The sequence below is a fragment of the Perognathus longimembris genome, chromosome 16, assembly GCF_023159225.1.
Source record: "Perognathus longimembris pacificus isolate PPM17 chromosome 16, ASM2315922v1, whole genome shotgun sequence".
Taxonomy (NCBI): domain Eukaryota; kingdom Metazoa; phylum Chordata; class Mammalia; order Rodentia; family Heteromyidae; genus Perognathus; species Perognathus longimembris.
In genome coordinates this window covers 9,510-29,552 of record NC_063176.1, presented here as the reverse complement: position 1 = coordinate 29,552, position 20,043 = coordinate 9,510, and the positions used below count along the sequence as shown (strand labels likewise).

General features: G+C 39.7%; 2 long non-coding RNA genes across 2 annotated transcripts; one reads left to right on the top strand and one right to left on the bottom strand.

Moving 5' to 3' along the window:
• Window positions 1-668: 668 nt before the first annotated feature.
• Window positions 669-13,072, bottom strand: LOC125364648. Its single transcript, XR_007213550.1, has 3 exons — window positions 12,913-13,072; window positions 12,161-12,163; window positions 669-680 (listed from the first exon to the last, which is right to left on the bottom strand). It is a non-coding gene; the product is annotated as an uncharacterized LOC125364648 (long non-coding RNA).
• Window positions 669-13,413, top strand: LOC125364647. The gene is made up of 3 exons (XR_007213549.1): window positions 669-682; window positions 11,746-11,765; window positions 13,109-13,413. It is a non-coding gene; the product is annotated as an uncharacterized LOC125364647 (long non-coding RNA).
• Window positions 13,414-20,043: the final 6,630 nt, after the last annotated feature.

Here is a 20,043-nt window from a genome sequence, read left to right as displayed (position 1 = left end):
AGGCCATTCTAACTGGGGTGAGGTGGTATCTCAGGGTTGTTTTTATTTGCATTTCCTTTACTAGCAGGGATGTTGAGCATTTCTTCATATGTTTCTTTGCCATTTTTATATCTTCTCTTGTGAAGTCTCTCTTTAGCTCTTTTGCCCATTTCCTAATAGGTTTATTGGGCTTGGAGGGGCTTAGTTTTTTGAGTTCTCTGTAGATGACACATATCAGGCCTTTGTCTGTTGCTGTGCTGGTAAATATCCTTTCCCATATCGTTGGCTGTCTTTCTATTTTGGTGGCTATGACCTTAGCTGTGCAGAAACTTTTTAATTTGTAGTAGTCCCATTTGTTGAGTCTTTCCCCTATTTGTTGTGCCCCTGGGACTCTATTCAGGAAGTTCCTTCCTGTGCCTATAAGTTCTAGTGTCTTTCCTACTCTGTCCTTCAGTAGTTTCAAGGATTCAGGTCTGATATTGAGGTCCTTGATCCATTTTGAGTTGATCTTGGTGCATGGTGATAGGCTTGGGTCTACTTTGAGTTTTCTGCATATGGCTGCCCAGTTCTCCCAGCACCAGTAGTTGAAGAGGCTATTTTTATTCCATTGTACGTCTTTAGCTCCTTTGTCGAATATCAGTTGGCTGTAAGAGTGCGGTTTTATTTCTGGGTCTTCAATTCTAATCCACTGGTCTTCCGATCTGTTTTTATACCAATACCATGCTGTTTTTGTTATGATGGCCTTGTAGTAGAGCTTGAAGTCTGGTATGGTGATACCTCCTGCACTATGTTTTTTGCCTAGAATTGCTTTGGCTATTCTAGGTTTTTTGCTGTTCCATATGAATTTATGGATTGGTTTCTCTATTTCAGTGAAGAATGTGGCTGGGATTTTGATAGGTATTGCATTGAATTTGTATAACAATTTGGGCAATATGGCCATTTTCATCCAGCCCCTAGAATTCTATTCTTAAAGGTAAAGTGGCTTAAATTGGAGCAAATAAGCTGACTCCTATGAAATAAACTAAATACAGAGCAACAAGTAGTAAGAATACTAAAGATTTAGTCCACCCGTCTTCCTCTTATTTTGTGTTTTTGTTTTGTATTTTGAGGCATGTTATAGCCCAGGCTGGCCTTCTGCTTCAGCCTCCCTAGTGCTGGATTTACAGGCACCACCATTCCTTGCTTCTATCTCAAACATACAAGTGTGCTCCATGAGTAAACTGAGTTAAAACGTTTCTGAGAGCAGAGGAGCTGCTATCAGTAGAGCTATTGTGACTCTGTAAGAGCCCAGGTCAGCAAGGTATAAGGTAAGCAGTAGCACTGGGCAGTGCTAGGCATTCAACATGACAGGTAGGCCATACTGTCCAGGTCTTCCTGAGCTCAGGTCATTATTACTTCACAGGGTTGTATTTTGTTCTTCCCTATTTCCTTGTTCCACTGTTTGGTAATCAGGAGAAAATGAGAAGTCAATTAACTTCTTGGGTAAATAAAACCAATTTGTCACCTACAATTATGTTTAAGAGTAAGTCAGCTGAAGAAACAACAGGGGCTGGGGCTAAGGAAAGCTTCTACACTTAGGCACAGGACTAGTCGGTGAGTTGTTGGCTTGGCTGTGGGCATTGCTAACCTAGTGGGCCTTCTCTAGGAAGGCCTTGCAATACTGGAGGCCCTGCTGATAGACCGGCTCGAAGTCGGAGTCGTTTCCATAATAGGGATCTTCAATCATGAGTTGTTTTTGTGGATTATAGCTCCCAAGTAGTTCAGTTTTAGCTTTGCAGTTTTTAACTTGATTACTTTGTCTTTGGTGACCTGTCTTGCCTTATGGGCTGTGCTAATGTCATGATTTGTTAGGCAGCTCATAGCTCTTGGATCTGGGGCACGACCCACGTTCCAGTCGGAAACAGCACCGCTGTCAATGGCCCAATTATCTGAAACATTTTGGTCTGCTACAAGTTTTCTGAAAACTGCTTCTACGATAGGTGACTGGCAAATGTTACCTAGACACACAAATATTACGGATTTTGGACTCTGTTCCGCTATCTTCCTGTGTGGTCGCTGGCGCCTACACATTTATTTTTAAACTTTAATTTATTTAAAATTTTTTTCTTTGCCGAATGTGGGGTATGAATTCTGTGCCTGGGTTCTGTCCTTGAGGTCTTCAGTTGTAGTGCTCTACCACCTGAGCCACAGCACCACTTGTGGTTTTCTAGTGGGTTGTTGGAGATAACAGTCTTATGAACTTTTCTGCCTGAGCTGGCTTTGAACCTGGATCCTCTTGTCTCAGCCTCCTGAGTAGCTAGGATGACAGGAATGAGCCACATTTTATTAGGCATACAAAACTATTTCACTTTCTTTTTAGTGATTCCAGTGGTATTGTGTTCCAGGGCCTTGCACAAGCTAGGCAAGTACCTCAGCTCTTAGCCCTGGTTCTTTTTATGCTGCCTTTGTAGGCATTTCGGAGAGAAAATGCACAGGGTGTCAGAATAAAATGTGTAGAGCCTGGAAGCTTGGAATCCTGAATAGAGGTTCTGGCTCTATAGGCCAAGGTAGAACAGTGTGGATGCACCCCATTAGAACCTGCTCTGGAAAAATCATGCCTTGCCCAGGCCCCTGGCCTATGTTCAAGTCTGCATCAAGTTTTCATTTATACTTTCATATCCATCCTGGGGCCTGGAGAAGGAGGTGAAGGCATGTGTGAGGAAGGGCAGCTTATCTTTTACTGCTTCATATGTTGGTGCTGTTCAGAACAATTTCAGTGACCCTAGGCCCCTGCCCAAGCTTCTGACTCTTTGCTATGTATTCATTTCTGCTTTTGGTCATGTCCTGCTCTGTGATTGTGAGTTAGGGGCTGAGGGGCTGTGTGGAAAATATTTTATTTTTATTACATAGGTCTTACACACATTTTGTTCAGCATAGAAAGCATATAAGTTTCTTTTTGGTGAATGTAAAATTTATTGTTTCAGGGCCTCCCATAACCTAGGCAATCAACTCACCACTGAACCTCACCCCTTTAATATAACCCAGTCAGTTCCTTTAGACTGGTTTTATTCAAGTTTTCTAGTAAGGACCTCCTGTGTGACTTTCTGTTTTGTTCTTCCCCTGTCACCTATATAGGATCCTGCTTCCCTGGGGAGTAGTTCCAGCATGCCCATCCTTTGTTGCCTGTTGACTTCTTCTGCCTGTAAGTACTTTGATGGCAAAATGTGTCTAGTATCAGCAGAAAACATGGAGTACATACACTTGGAATTTTGAGTGTAGTATCTGGAAGTATGGCCCAATGTAGAAAAGTGGCTTGAATGACACTCCCTCCCCTGAAGAAGTGACACCCATTCAAAAACATTCTGAAGTTGGCATCACTGTCCGTCAAAGTTCTAAGACCCTCTAATCATTGAATCACAATCATATGAGGAGGCATCAGGGAGAAGGTGACAAGGATCTGGTATGAAAACATGGCCACTGGGTTTAGTTTAGGAGCTGAGCAACCAGTGTGGCTGGGACTGAAGCAACCAGACCCTGGCTGGCCCTGCTCCAAGGTAATACTGGGCGATGGAGGGACTTGAAAGTGCCATGGTGTCACCAGGCAAATGGCCTCTCAGACCCTGACAGCTATTCCTTATGCTCATTAGTGCGCAGTTCCAGACAGGGACTCCATCTAAGTAGCCACACAGATACTTGGGGCCTCAATTGCTGCTATGAGGCAGGATGCAGAATGAGACTTGGCAAAACACACATTTTAGCCATAAAGCATGCCATGAGGACTGGCTGTTTACTCCTGGTACTTGAACTCTGGGCCTGGGAGCTGTCCCTGAGCTTCTTTTTGCTTAATACTAGCACTCTACCACTTTAACGACAGCACCATTTCCGGCCTTTTCTGTTTATGTGGTACTGAGGAGTCGAACTCAAGGCTTTATGCATGCTAGGCAAGCACTCTACCACTAAGCCACATTCTCAGCCCCAGTCTTGGGTTTTGAGATGACACTTTAGGCACATCTGAGGAACACACATTGTCGCCGTTGAAGCAACAGAAGCATGGGCCTCACTTGATCAACACTAGGGTTGTTTGATGGTAGAGAGTGGGGTGTCCCAGGCATGCACTGAGCATTGTAGACTCAGGCTGGAAAGGCCACCATGATGCTTGGGCTGGATAAAGCTGAAGCCCGGAGATTAGTAGGTGCTATCATGGGTGACAGAAAATCTACAAGCCATTAAAAGAAAAGTTCGATAAGTTGAAATCCTTTAAAGGAAATCAGTACAAACCTCCTAAGATTCCAAACGTAAGCTGCAAAACTCGTCAGACAAAGCACCCATTAATTCCTAAGTCCAGAGTGTCAATAAATCAAGAAGAGAGCCAGGCACCAGTGGCTCACACCAATGATCCTCGCTACTCAGGAGGCTGAGATCTGAGGATCATGGCTCAAAGCCAGCCCAGGCAGGAACGTGCTTGAGACCCTTATCTCCAATTAAATGCCAGAAAACCAGAAGTGGCACTGGCTCAAGTACACCCCCCGACGGACAACAGCAAAAGAACAGACCACTGAATAACCTGAGAGACACATGGTTCAGACATGTGAACAGGGAAGGAGATGCAACTAACTGTTGAATCTCCATAAATTGTATGTCATTGTTCAACAGTGGCACAAATGACTTAATTCTTTTTCAGATTCATATGTGCAAATCCCCTGTGTTGATGGTGATTCTTAGGGACATTTTTGGTGTTTCATTATTTCTAGGATTGGCTTTATTTGACTAAGTGTTGGATTGTTAACATGCAAAATACAGTTGATGTTGGATTCTTTTAGACCAGCAGCTTTTACGAATTAGTACACTGAAGAAAACTGCACTTGTGCCACCTAGTGTCTCCTTTAAGTGGCTCTCTCCTCTCCTGTTTCCCTTTCTTTTCTCCTCCCCTCCCCTCCTCTTTTTTCTTTCTCCAGACATTGTATTGCTGCATTAGACCAGGGGGGTCTCAAATTTTTCTTCTTGCCTCAGCCTCCCAACTATTGTGGTTACCTGCATTTACCACCCTACCAGTCTCAATATTATCCTTCCCCCCCTCCTCCCTTCCTCCTCCCCCTCCATCCTCTCTCCTCTTCTTCCCCTCCTCTTTTCTGTCTTTTCTTTGTCCCCTAGATGTTGTATTTCTACATTAGACCAAGCTTATTTTGAACTCTCAATCTTCCTTCCTCATCCTACCAACTGTGGGGCTTACCTGATTTTGCTACCCTACCTGGCTCAATTTTATGATCTAAAATTTCCTGAAAAAGGACTCTTCTAGGGGCAGGGAATATGGCCTAGTGGCAAGAGTGATTGCCTCTTATACATGAATCCCTGGGTTCAATTCCTCAGCACGACATATATAGAAAGGGTCAGAGGTGGTGCTGTGGCTTAAGTGGCATAGGGTTAGCCTTGAGCAAAAAGAACCCAGAGACAGTGCTCTGGCCCTGAGTCCAAGCCCCAAGACTGCCCCCCTCGGAACTGCTTTAGTTCTGTTTTAATAACAGACTTACCTGTAGAATAAAATAGAATGGGTTTTCGTTCCCCTTTTCATTTGAAAACATTATTCTCCCTCTTCTCTTCTCCTTATCTCCTCTGTGTCCCTGCCTCCTTCTTTTCCTCCTCCGCCTTCTCCTCTCCTCTTCTCCATTGATAACATGAGAACATACCTTAATTTTTCTTCAATTAATGCCAATCATTCTTCTTACAATTCCACCAAGCCTTATTCTTGGCCCTACAATTATAGTTTAAACTCTAGTTTACATTATAGTTTAAACAAAACAATTGACTGTGAATCTAGAAACAAAGAATTATAGTTCTTTTAATTACCCGAAAAAGTAAAGAGGAGCTCCTAACTCCTCCACCCATACATAAAAGTATGGCTTTTTAATTATCTTTTTAAGGATAATGGTAATCCAGTGGCCTTCGGAGCCAAAAATTTGGTGCAAATCCAAGATAAAGTAACCTATAATGCTTACCCTATCATTTATATTCATATTAGCTATTCTTCTAAAACCCCTAACAAAAGTTTTAATGGGTCAACCAACAGTAACATATCCTGGTCAAATGACTAAATCTATAAAATGAGCCTTCATTATTAGTCTGATTCCACTATTCCTATTCATCAATATAAAAAAAGAGACAGTCATCTCTAATTATCACTGAATAACTATCCACTCCACAGAATTATACATAAGCTTTAAGTTAGATCTTTATGCTGTTATTTTTTTATTTTTTTATTTTGGCCAGTCCTGGGGCTTGGACTCAGGGCCTGAGCACTGTCCCTGGCTTCTTTTTGCTCAAGGCTAGCACTCTGCCACTTGAGTCACAGCGCCACTTCTGGCCATTTTCTGTATATGTGGTGCTGGGGAATCGAACCCAGGGCTTCAAGTATACGAGGCAAGCGCTCTTGCCACTAGGCCATATCCCCAGCCCTGTTATTTTTTTTTTAATCTATAGCCCTATTCCTTACTTGGTCCATCATAGAATTTTCTACATGATATGTACATTCAGATCCAAACCTAAACCGATTTATGACCTACCTCCTTATATTTCTATTTATTTTTTTATTTTTTTATTTTTATTTATTTATTTTTTTTGCCAATCCTGGGCCTTGGACTCAGGGCCTGAGCACTGTCCCTGGCTTCTTCCCGCTCAAGGCTAGCACTCTGCCACTTGAGCCACAGCACTGCTTCTGGCCGTTTTCTGTATATGTGGTGCTGGGGAATCGAACCTAGGGCCTCGTGTATCCGAGGCAGGCACTCTTGCCACTAGGCTATATCCCCAGCTTACCTCCTTATATTTCTCATCACTATGATCATCCTAGTCACAGCTAATAATATGTTCCAACTCTTTATTGATGGGAGGGTGTAGGAATTATATCCTTTCTATTAACCGGATGATGGTATTGTCGAGCAGATGCTAACACTGCAGCTCTACACACTATTGTCTATAACCACATTGGACACATTTGCTTTATTTTATCTATAGCATGATTTTATAATACCTGTAATTCATGAGAACTTCAGCAAATTTTTTTTAATAAGTAATGAAACTGCCTTACCCTTACTGGGTTTAATTCTAGCAGCTACTGGTAAATCCGCTCAATTTGGCTTACACCCATGGCTTCCATCTGCCATAGAAGGTCCTACACCTGTATCTGGTCTACTATACTCTAGTACTATAGTTGTAGCAGGAATCTTTCTGCTAATTCATTTTTATCCCTTTATAGCTAATCTCCCAAATATTACATCACTAATTCTATGTATTGGGGCCATTACAACCTTATTCACAGCAATCTGTGCCCTGACCCAAAACGATATTAGAAAAATTATTGCATTCTCTATCTTAGGCCAACTCGGTTTGATAATAGTAACTCTAGGCATTAATCAGCCTTATTTATCATTTCTTCACATCTGTACACATGCATTCTTCAAAGCTATGTTACTTATATGTTCTGGCTCAATTATCCACAACTTAAATGATGAACAAGGCATTCGAAAAATAGGAGGAATCGCCCCATGTCTACCATTTACAACATCTGCTCTAATTGTAGGTAGCCTAGCTTTAACTGGCACACCCTTCCTTACAGGATTTTACTCAAAAGACCTAATCAATGAAGCAATAAATCTGTCATATACTAATTCTTGGGCCCTAATCATCACCCTAATTGCAACATCTTTTACAGCTATCTACAGCTCACAAATTATTTTCTTCGTTTTAAAAGGACATCCACAATTTTTGCCAGTTAATTCCATCAATTAAAATAATCCAAGCTAATTAATCGGATCAAACGCCTTCTAATAGGAAGCATCTTCGCTGGTTTCCTATTTTCCAACCTTATTAATCCTACCAACACCTAAACTATAACTATGCCTATTATAATCAAATTATCAGCTCTAACAGTAACTATCATAGGGTTTATTACTGCAATAGAACTAAACATTGTATCATCTTATTTAAAATTAAATCCAAAATCATATTCATTCAACTTCCCTAACCTGCTAGGATTTTTTCCAACCATCACACATAGACTCCTTCCTAATACAGGTCTCAGATTTAGTCAAAAATTAGCAACATCAGCTATAGACTATACATGAAATGAAAAAATTATACCTAAAACCCTAGCTACCATTAATACATCTGCTTCTAGCTCCGTGTCATATCATAAAGGCCTATTAAAAATGTATTCATCATTCATCTTAGCAACCCTACTTCTACTAGTTATTATTAGCTAAACGCCATGAGTAATTTCAATAATAAGATAAACAGCTATAGAGTTCAACCACCAACTACTATAATTCAACTCCCATAACTGTAAGTAGCCGCCACCCCAAGTGAATCTTCCCGAACTAGTAATACATCGTCTTCACCAAATGCTAAAATATTATCTCAATTATATAATCCACCTACACCTTCTAACCCCTCAAAATGCAGAACAGTAATTACTAAAATGACTTCTAGTAAGATTCCTAATAATAGTAAAAATCAGAGTCATAAATTTGAGCCTCAAGTTTCAGGATATTCATCAGTTGATATAGCACTTGTATAACCAAATACTACTAACATCCCTCGTAAATAAATAAAAAATACAATCATACCAATATAAGAGCTATCATTTGGAATTATTAAGACCACACCCAACAGCCCCACTAGCAATCAATCCTACACCCGCGAAAATAGGTGAAGCTTTAATAGCCACCCCAACAAAACCTAAAACTGTTAAGATTAAAGTTAAATAAATTTGTCATGATTTTCACATTTACTTAAACCATGACCAATGACATGAAAAATCGTTAATTGAACTATAAAAACACTTTATAATGACAATCATATCAAAGTCTCATCCTCTCATAAAAATAGTAAACCATGCTTTCATTGACCTTCCAACTCCCTCTAACTTCTCAGGATGATGAAACTTTGGATCCCTTTTTGGAGTATGCTTAATTACCCAAATTTCTACTGGCCTATTCTTATCTATGCACTACACATTTGATACACTCACAGCATTTTCTTCAGTCGCGCATATTTGCCGAGATGTTAACTATAGTTGATTAATCCGATGTATACACTCAACGGACCATCATTATTCTTCATTTGTCTTTATCTGCACATTGGACGAGGTATTTATTACGGCTCATACCTCTACAAAGAAACCTGACATATCGGAATTATTCTTCTATTTCTAGTAATTGCTACAGCCTTTATAGGTATAGGATATGTACTTCCATGAGGACAGATGTCATTTTGAGGAGCCACTGTAATTACCAATGTATTATCAGCATTCCCTTATATTGGCTCAGACCTAGTAAGAGTGAATTTGAGGGGGTTTTTCAGTTGATAAAGCTACTTTAACTCGTTTCTTCGCGTTCCATTTCATTCTACCATTTATTATTGCAGCAATGTCCATAGTTCATCTTTTATTTCTTCATGAAACAGGATCTAATAATACACTAGGCATCCTGTCTGATTTTGATAAAATTCCATTCCATCCTTACTACTCGTTCAAAGATCTATTAGGAGGTGTAGCATTGCTAGCCTTCTTCTTTATGATCGTTTTATTCTTCACAGATGCCTTAGGAGACCCAGATAATTATATACCAGATAACCCACTCAATACAACAGCTCATATTAAACCAGAATGATATTTACTATTCGCCTATGCTATTCTATGCTCAATTCCAAATAATCTAGGAGGAGTAATTGCCCTGATCCTATCAATCCTAGTCCTTGCCCTATTCCCACTCCTCCATACATCTAACCGACGTGGATTAATATTCCTACCTATTAGCCAAATCCTATTTTGAATTTTAGTCTCAGATTTATTTATTCTAACCTGAATGGGAGGACAACCAGTAGAACCCCCCTTTATCATTATTGGACAAATCGCATCCATTGTCTATTTTTCTATTATCCTTCTCTTTCTCTCAATTGTCGGATTAATTGATAATAAAATACTTAAATGAAGACTGCTTTAATAGTATAAGGATTATATAGGTCTTGTAAACGTAAGATGAAGATTTTATCTTCTTAAAGCATTCAGGGAAAGAATACAATCCTGCTTCCAACCCCCAAAGCTGGAATTCTTAATTAAAGTATTCCCTGTACTTGGGAGACTTAATAAATTTAAACTGTTTCATCAGGCTTAATCTTAAACTCTCCCCCCCAAAAAAAATTACCGTGCATATTATGATTAATTGTTCATAAACTGTAAAATGCTTATGCCACATTAAATTAATGCATACATGCTATAAGCAAGTAATAACCCCCATAAAGTACATTTACATCCTGTTCTATCCACATTAAATGCTCCACAATATGAATATTGTACAGTATAATCAGTTAATGCTTGTAAACAATAATACCATACCCACATTAGTCCATTAAATTTCGTTAGTCCTTGAACACGTGGATATCCCCTACTACTTGTCTCTTAATCTACCATCCTCCGTGAAACCATCAACCCACCTACTCAGCCTACCCTTCTTGCTCCGGGCCCATAAAACTTGGGGGTAGCTATTGTGAAACTATACCTGACATCTGGTTTGTACCTCAGGGCCATAAAATTAAGATCACCCACACGTTCCCCTTAAGACATCTTGATGGATTAGTGACTAATCAGCCCATGACCAACATAACTGTCATACCCCTGGTATTTTTTAATTTTCTGCATGCTGTGACTCAGCTAAGCCGTCAAGGCATGGACGCAGTCAATTGATCTGTAGCTGGATTTATTAACTAACATTCTCCAACCCCATAATTATCAAGCCATTGACATATTAATGCTCGAGGACATGAAAAAATTTTATACTAAAATAGTACTCTAATGCATACACAGAAATAATATTTATTCTTCCCCCCTTAGGAGATTAGCACTTTGTTAACACCCATTTCCCTAAACATTAATAGATGCAAATACCAATGTAGTCCTAATCTGAACTTTCTAAAAACTTAGTGGACACTCAAAACTCCTAAGGCCACCCGGTTAATGTAATTGTTTAATCCAATAAACACAAAGGTTTGGTCCTGGCCTTTTTATTTGCTGTCAGTAAAATTATACATGCAAATATCAGTACGCTGGTGAGTTTTACCCTAAAATTCAGTTAGAATAAAAGGAGTAGGTTTTAAGCTCTCAATATAACAATTGAAGCTCATAATGCCATGTTTAACCACATCCCCATGGGCTACAGCAGGGATAAAAATTAAGCTATGAACGAAAGTTCGACTTAAGTTATACTGACCTAGGGTTGGTAAACATCGTGCCAGCCACCGCGGTCATACGAATGACCCAAATAAAGTTCAGCGTAACGAGTGTTGAATTAAATATCCATTAAAATTAAAGTACAGCTAAGCTGTAAGAAGTCCTACCATTTATGAAAAACAATGTGGAAAGAAATCTTATGTAATTAAAACAGTAAAACTATAACACAAACTGTGATTATATACCCCACTATATATAGTTGTAAACATAAATAGGTTTAAAACAAGCATATTCACCAGAGAACTAGGCACAGTTTAAAACTCAAAGGACTTGGTAGTGCTTTATATCCATGTAGAGGAGCCTGTTCTGTAATCAATAAACCCCAATAAACCTCACTATTTCTTGCTAATTCAGTCTATATACCAACATCTTCCCCTAAAAAGGCAAGTAAGCCCAATTATATTATTTAAAAAAGTTAGGTCGAGGTGTAACTCGGGATAAAATGGCCTACATTTTCTGGTCCAGAACATAGGAAACCTTGTCTGGAATAGACAACATAAAGGATGATTTAGCAGTAAATTAAAAATAGAGTGTTTACTTGAATAGAGCAATGAAGCACACACACACACACCGCCCCTCACCCTCCTCAATATTCGATGCAGATAAGTACATAACTTTTAACTACAAGAATTAAGAGGAGATAAGTCTTAACAAGCTAAGCGTACTGGAAAGTACACCTTGATTAATCAAAGTATAGCTTAAATAAAGCATGTGACTTACGGTCAGAATACTTCAAAATACTTGAATGCTTTGAACTATTGCTAGCCTAGCCTTCCATAAACTAAATTATTCTTAATGTATAAATTAAATCATTCACTCCTAAACTAGTATAGGAGATAGAAATTTTATTACTAGATCTTATAGAAACAGTACCGCAAAGGAAAGATGAAAGATATAATTAAAGTATAATAAAGCAAAGATAAAAACCTTCTACCTTTTGCATAGTGGACTAACTAGAATAAATTTGACAAAAAGTGTTTTCGCCAAACACCCCAAAATCAGACGCACTACCTTTAAATGGCTAGCCAGAGCCAACTCGTCTATGTCGTAAAATAGTGAGATAATTTAAAGGTAGAGGTGAAAAGACTACTGAGCCAGATGATAGCTGGTTGCCCAGCCAAAGAATTTTAGTTCAACTTAAAATTTACCTAAAATATTAATAAATGTAAATTTTAATGTTAATCTAAAGAGTTACAGCTCTTCAGAATTAGGATTCAACCTTTTCTAGTGAATAAATAATCATAATTGGCCTAAAAGCAGCCACCAATTAAGAAAGCGTTCAAGCTCAACACGAGTTAAATATAAATATTACTAAAACCTATAACAATTCCTACAAATACAGTGGGCCAATTATATTAGATGCACCAATGTTAGTATAAGTAATAAGAATAATTTCTCTTGACATAAGTGTATATCCGCCCGAATAAGTCACTGATAATTAAAATTAACATTTAAAAAACCCCATATTAATCTTAAACCCATACAAACCAATGTTAATCCAACACAGGTATGTCACCAAAGAAAGATTTAAAAATTATAAAAGGAACTTGGCAAACACAAGCCCCGCCTGTGTACTGAAAACAGCACCTCTAGCATCACAAGTATTTGAGGCACCGCCTGCCCAGTGACTAACGTTAAATGGCTGTGGTATCCTAACTGTGCAATGGTAGCATAATCACTTGTTTCTTAATTAGGGACTAGTATGAACGGCATAATGAGGGCTTAACTGTCTCTTACATTTAGCCCATGAAATTGACCTTTCCGTGAAGAGGCGGAAATTAAATAATAAGACAAGAAGACCCTATGGACCTTAAATTAACTTCTATTAAAACTTAAACTCACTCTAGCAGAGGTAAACAGTAACAAGCTAGAAAGAAAATTTTGGTTGGGGTGACCTCGGAGAAAAAATAATCCTCCGAAAGACCTAGACCTGGACTTACAAGTCAAAGTTAAACTACGTCACCTTTGATCCGGAATTTCTGATCAATGGACCAAGTTACCCTAGGGATAACAGCGCAATCTCATGAAATAGTCCATATTGATAATGAGGTTTACGCCCTCGATGTTGGATCAGGACATCCAAATGGTGCAGCAGCTATTAGAGGTTCGTTTGTTCAACGATTAAAGTCCTACGTGATCTGAGTTCAGACCGGAGAAATCCATGTCGGTTTCTATCTATTTACTATTTTTCGTAGTACGAAAGTACCAGAGAAGGCCAACTTTTTCCAAAGCGCCTTAATGCTTAATTAATGATTTATTTCTTCATTAAATTAGCATGCCCAAAATAAGTTCCAGGATAAGGAACTGTTAGGATGGCAGAGCTCGGCAATTGTGTAAAATCTAAAACTTTATTATCAGAGGTTCAACTCCTCTTCCTAACATCTTGTTTATTTTAAATTTACTTGTATTTATTATTCCAATTTTATTAGCAATAGCCTTCTTAACCCTACTGGAACGCAAGATCCTAGGCTATATACAATTACGAAAAGGTCTTAACATTGTATGTCCATACGGTGTTTTTCAACCATTCTCGGATGCTATAAAACTGTTCATTAAAGAGCCTATTCATCTTATCAGCATCAAGCATATCAGTATATTCAATTTTATGATCAGGCTGAGCATCCAATTCAAAATACGCTATATTTGGAGCATTACGAGCTATAGCTCAAACCATTTCATATGAAGTAAGCCTAGCAATCATCCTCCTATCAATAATACTATTAGCTGGACCATTCTCAATATTATCCCTATCAATGTCTCAAGAATATATCTGAATAATTCTCCCAGCATGACCCCTAGCTATAATATGATTTATCTACAGACTAGCTGAAACAAACCGAGCTCCCTTTGACCCAACCAAAGGTGAATCTGAAGTAGTTTCAGGCTTCAACGTTGAATATGCCACAGGACCGAATGCCTTATTCTTTATGGCAGAATATATAAATATTATCCTAATAAATTCATTAACCGCTATTTTATTTTTTGGTCCAACATACTCAACACTCAATGCAGAAATGATAACTTCAAACCTAGTTGTAAAAGTATTAATTTTAACTTCTTCGTTTGTATGGATCGTTTTCGATATGACCAACTTATGCATTTTCTATGAAAAACTTCCTTCCCCTAACCCTGCTCTATGTATGTGGCACATTTCACTACCTATATGTAAGACGAGCATACCACTGCTAATATAGAAATATGTCTGACTAAAGAGTTATTTTGATAGAGTAAAATATAAAGGTTATATTCCTTTTACTTCTAGAATTATAGGACTCGAACTCAACCTAATAACTCAAAATTCTTCGTGCTACCTATTACACTAAATTCTAGTAAGGTCAGCTAATTAAAGGTCTCGTGCCCATACTCCGAAAATGTTGGTTTTAACCCCTCCCATATTAATTAATATTGTTGTATATTCACTAGTTACATTTACTATCTTTATAGGATCCATATTATTTCTCACAACCTCACACTCAATATACATATGAATAGGACTAGAAATTAGCATACTAGCAATTATTCCTATAATAATTTACAACAGTAACCCACGTTCAACAGAAGCAGCCACAAAATATTTCCTAACACAAGCAACAGCATCAATAATCCTTATATATGATATCCTCAATAACCTTGATTCATCTGGACAATGAAACATAGTTGACCTAAAAGACAACCTATACCTACATATACTACCAATTGCCCTAGCCATAAAACTTGGATTAGCCCCATTCCACCTTTGAGTATTAGAAGTTACTCAAGGCATTCCATTACTCTCTGGTATAATCCTACTAACGTGACAAAAACTGGCTCCAATCTCAATTATATACCAAATGGCCAACAACCTAAATACAAACATAATATTTATAGCTATATCAGCAATTCTTATTGGGGGCTGAGGAGGTCTTAATCAGACTCAAATACGAAAAAGCCTAGCATATCCATGCATCGCCCATGTAGGATGGATAGCAGCAATAACAATTTATAATCCCACCACAATAATCCTTAACTTACATCATACGTACAATTAACATGTTCATCTCCTTAGACTTTCTATCAGCAAATAACACTACATCTCTAACCATAGCATGAAATTCTACCCCATTAATTACTGTAATTATGCTGGTCACACATATCATTAGGAGGACTACCCCCACTAACAGGATTTCTACCTAAATGGTTTATTATCCAAGAAATAGTGTCAAACAAAAATATTATAGCAAGTATATTTATAGCCATATCAGCCATACTAAACCATTACTTTTATCTTCGACTAATCTATTCATCTGCCCTTACATTATTTCCCCTTCCAAATAATAAATTCATATGAGGACTAAATAATCACAAAAGGTTATGACCCATCCCGACTCTTCTTTTTCTATCCTCATTTTCACTCCCCCATCCCCATTATTGTACTCAATATTCTAGAAATTTAGGTTAACCAAAGACCCTAAGTAAACACTCAAGTTTAATTTCCGTCTGTAAGGACTGCAGAACGAATAGTACATCTTCTGGACGCAAACCAATCGCTTAAGGTAAATCCTCACTAGATTGATAGGTATCAAACCTACAAAATATTAGTTAACAGCTAAATACCCTAAATCATCTGGCTTCAATCTACTTCTCCCGCCAAGAAAAAAGGCAGGAGAAGTCCCAGAAGGATTGAAGCTTCTCCTTTGAATTTGCAGTTAATAAGAAATTTCACCTCAGGACTATGATAGAAAGTGGTCTACCCCTGTAATTAGATTTACAGTCTAATGCCTTACTCAGCCATTCTATCAATAATTATGTTCATTAATCATTGATTATTTTCAACAAATAAATTGGAACCCTATACTTTATATTCGGAGCATGAGCCGTAAGAGTCGGCGCGGGTTTATGCATCCTCATCCGAGCTGAACTTGGTCAACCAGGAGCTCCATTAGGGGATGATCAAATCTACAATGTAGCTGTCACCGCCCACGCATTTGTTACAATTTTCTTTATAGTTATACCAATTATGATTGGAGGGTTCGCAAACTCATTAGTGCCAGTAATGATTGGAGCACATGATATAGCATTTCCTCGTATGAATAGCATAAGCAATTCTATGATCTGAAAGTTCTTGAGAAGGCACTTTTATAGTTGTTTTAGTAACTCTCCTTTTCTCCTCCCATCCTCCACCTCTGCCCCACCCCCTCTCCATTTCTCCTCCTCCCCCTCCCTGCCTCCTCCTCTCCTGCTCCTCCTGTTTCTCCTCCCCACTCCCCTCCCTGCTCCTCCTTCCCCTCCCATCTTCCTCTTTTCTGTCTTTTCTCTTTCTTTCTATTTTCTCCAGACATTGTATTTGTATTTCAACTTTAGACTCGGCCGGTTTTGAACTCTCACCAGCCTACCAACTGTGGGGCTTATCTGAATTTGCCACCCTACCTGGCTCAATTTTATGATCTAAAAGTTCTTAAAATGGCACTTTTTTAGTTCTGTTTTAGTAGTTAGAGACTTAGCTGTAGAATACAACAAAATGTGATTTCATTTCCCTTTTCATTTGAAAAGTATTCTCCCCTCTTCTCCTTCTCCTCTCCGCCCCGCACCCGCCTCTACCGCCCCTGCTTCCGTCTCCTCCTCCTCTCCTCCTCTTCTCTGTTTTCTCCCGACATTCTATGAGGCACATGTTAGCATTCATGATTAAAAACCCGTGTGGTTTAGAATGTGTCTTCTACGGCTTTCATCAGTTCTAGGCATGTTTGATCAGAGTCTTTGCCTTGCCATGCCTGATGGCGTGCTCCTGTTGCACACACATGTCAGGTTATGGGTGGGGACCTAGTGCTGTGTATCTCTGTGTAAACTTGGACACCCCTTAAGCGTGTTTGACAAAAGAAGGCCACTTACCTCCAAGGATGCAGAGCACTGTCTGGTAAGTCACGGAGTGGGTTGGGTGGGCTTTAGTTTAAGGAATTGGGTTGTCAGGCTCCTCCGATTGCCTTCAGCTGTTGTGTGGTTGTTTGATCAGAGTCCTTGCCATGCCGTGCTTGACGGTCTGCTCCCACTGTGCCTAACTTGGGGTGACAATGGAGACGTTAATAAATGGTCAGCTGTGCTTTCACTGTGTTCATGCACCTGCTCTGCACACACATGTGAGGGTATGGGTGGGGAATCGAGTGCTGTGCATCTCTGTGTGTAAACGTTGGACACCCCTTAAGCATGTTTGACAAAACACGGCCACCTACCTCCAAGGATGCAGAATACTGGTAAGTCACGGAGGTGGTTGGGTTGGGCTTTAGTTTAAGGAATTGGGTTGTTAGGTGTCTGGGGTTACAGGTAAGGGTTAGAGTTCTTAGGGCTACTGTTTTCAGGATTGGTATGATTCAGATTAGGGTTCAGGTGTAGGGTTGTCAATTTTAAGGATAGGTTTAAGGTTGGGTGTTAAGAAGACTCAGGGTGTGAATTATAACTAAGTTTTTAGTTTTGTTGCAGAAAAATTGATCACATTATCCCATCACATCACTACATCATGGCATGTGCTCAAATCACATCACATCCTCAGATCACACCACAGCATTACTTCCCACCAACCTTACCTGAATTTGCCACCCTACCTGGCTCTGTTTTATGATCTAAAAGTTCTTGAAAAGGCACTTTTTTAGTTCTGTTTCAGTAGCAAGAGACTTACCTATACAATGCAATTTCATTCCCCTTTTAATTTGCAAACTGTATTCTCTCCTCTCCGCCTCCGACCCCTCCTCCTCTTCCTCTCCTCTGCTCCTTCTCTACTCTGCAGACGTTTTATATTTGCGGTACATGTTAGCATTCATGATTACAAACCCGTGTGGTTTAGAATGTGTGTCAGGCCAATCCGATGGCCTTCAGCAGTTTTGTGGGTTGTTGATCAGAGTCCTTGAACTTCCATCCCTGATGGTGTGCTCCTTCTGGGCTTAACTTTGGGTGACAATGGAGACTTGAAAAAATGGTCAGCTGTGCTTTCACTGTGTTCATGCACCTGCTCTGCATACACATGTTAGGGTATGGGTGGGAGATCCTGTGCTGTGTGTCTCTGTGTGTAAACTTGGACATAGAAGGCCACCTACCTCCAGGGATGCAGAACACTGTCTGGTAAGTCACAGAGTGGGTTGGGGTTGGGCTTTAGTTTAAGGAATTGGGTTGTTAGGTGTCTGGGGTCAGATGGAGGGTTTTCAGGCTTTAGCTGGTATGATTGAGATTAGGGTTCAGGTGTAGGGTTGCAATGTTAAGGATAGGGTTAAGGTTGAGTGTTGTTAAGGATACTCAGGGTGTGAATTACAATTAAGTTTTTAGTTATGCTGCAGAAAAACATCACATCATCACATCACAGCACCACATCATGGCATATCCTCACACCATATCACATCATCATAGCATGTTATATCATCCCCTCACATCATACCAACCTCACCTGAATGTGCCACCCTACCTGGCTAAATTTTATGATCTAAAAGTTCTCAAAAAGGCACATTTTTAGTTCTGTTGTACTAGCTGAACAATAAAATAGAATGGGATTTCATTCCCTCCACCCCTTTTTTTGGCCAGTCCTGGGCCTTGAAGTCAGGGCCTGAGCACTGTCCCTGTCTTCTTTTTGCTCTAGGCTAGTACTCTGCCACTTGAGCCACAGCGCCACTTCTGGCCGTTTTCTGTACATGTGGTACTGGGGAATCGAACCCAGGGCCTCATGTATACAAGGCAAGCACTCTTTCCACTAGACCACATCCCTAGCCCCTCATTCCCCTTTTCATTTGAAAACTTTCTCTCCTCCTCCCCTCTTCTCCACCTCCGCCCGCCCCTCCTCCATTTCTGCTTTTCCTCCTCCCCCTACCTTATGCCTCCCCCTCTCCTCCTCCTCTTCCTCTTCCTCCTTCCCCCTCTCCTCTGTGCTCCTTCCTGCCATTCTCCTGTTTTCTGTCTTTTCTCATTACTTTCTTTTTTCTCCAGACATTGTATTTGTATTTCTACATTATACCCAGCCAGTTTTGATCTCTCAATCTTCTTGCCTCAGCCTACCAACTGTGGGGCTTAACTGAATTTGCAACCCTACCTGGCTCAATTTTATGACCTAAAAGTTCTTGAAGTGGCACTTCTTTAGTTTGTTTTAGTAGCAAGTGACTTAGCTGTAGAATAAAACACAATGGGATTTCATTGTATTTTTTATTTGGAAACTTCATTCTCTCTTTACCTTCTCTTCTCCTTTTTTTTGGTCTTCTCCTCTCCCCTCTCCTCTGTTTTCTCTCTTCTCTGTGTGGTTTAGAAGGCTGTCTCTGACAGCCTTCAGCTGTTGTGGGCGTTCTTTGATCAGTGCTTGCCTCATCATGGCTGATGTGCTCCCTCTGCACACACATGTGAGTGTTTGGGCAGGGACCGAGTGCTGTGTATCTCTGTTTAAACTTGGACACCCCTTAAGCATGCATGACAAAAGAAGGCCACCTACGTCCAAGGATGCAGAACACTGGTAAGTCACGGAGTGGGTTGGGGTTGAGCGGAATTGGGTTGTTAGGTGTCTGTGGTTAGTGGTAGGTGTTTTCAGTTCTTAGACCTACTGTTTTCAGGGTTGGTATGATTGATATTAGGGTTCAGGTATAGGGTTGTCGATGTTAAGGATATGGTTAAGGCTGGGTGTTTTTAAGGATACTCAGGGTGTGAATTACAATTTTTAGTTATGCTTCAGAAAATTACATTACATCCTCACATCACATCACATAACGTCACATCATCACATCACATCTCATCCTCAAATCACATCAACACGTTTTATCTTGTCGTATGACATGTCACACCCTCACTTATCACATCATGTCATCATATCACGT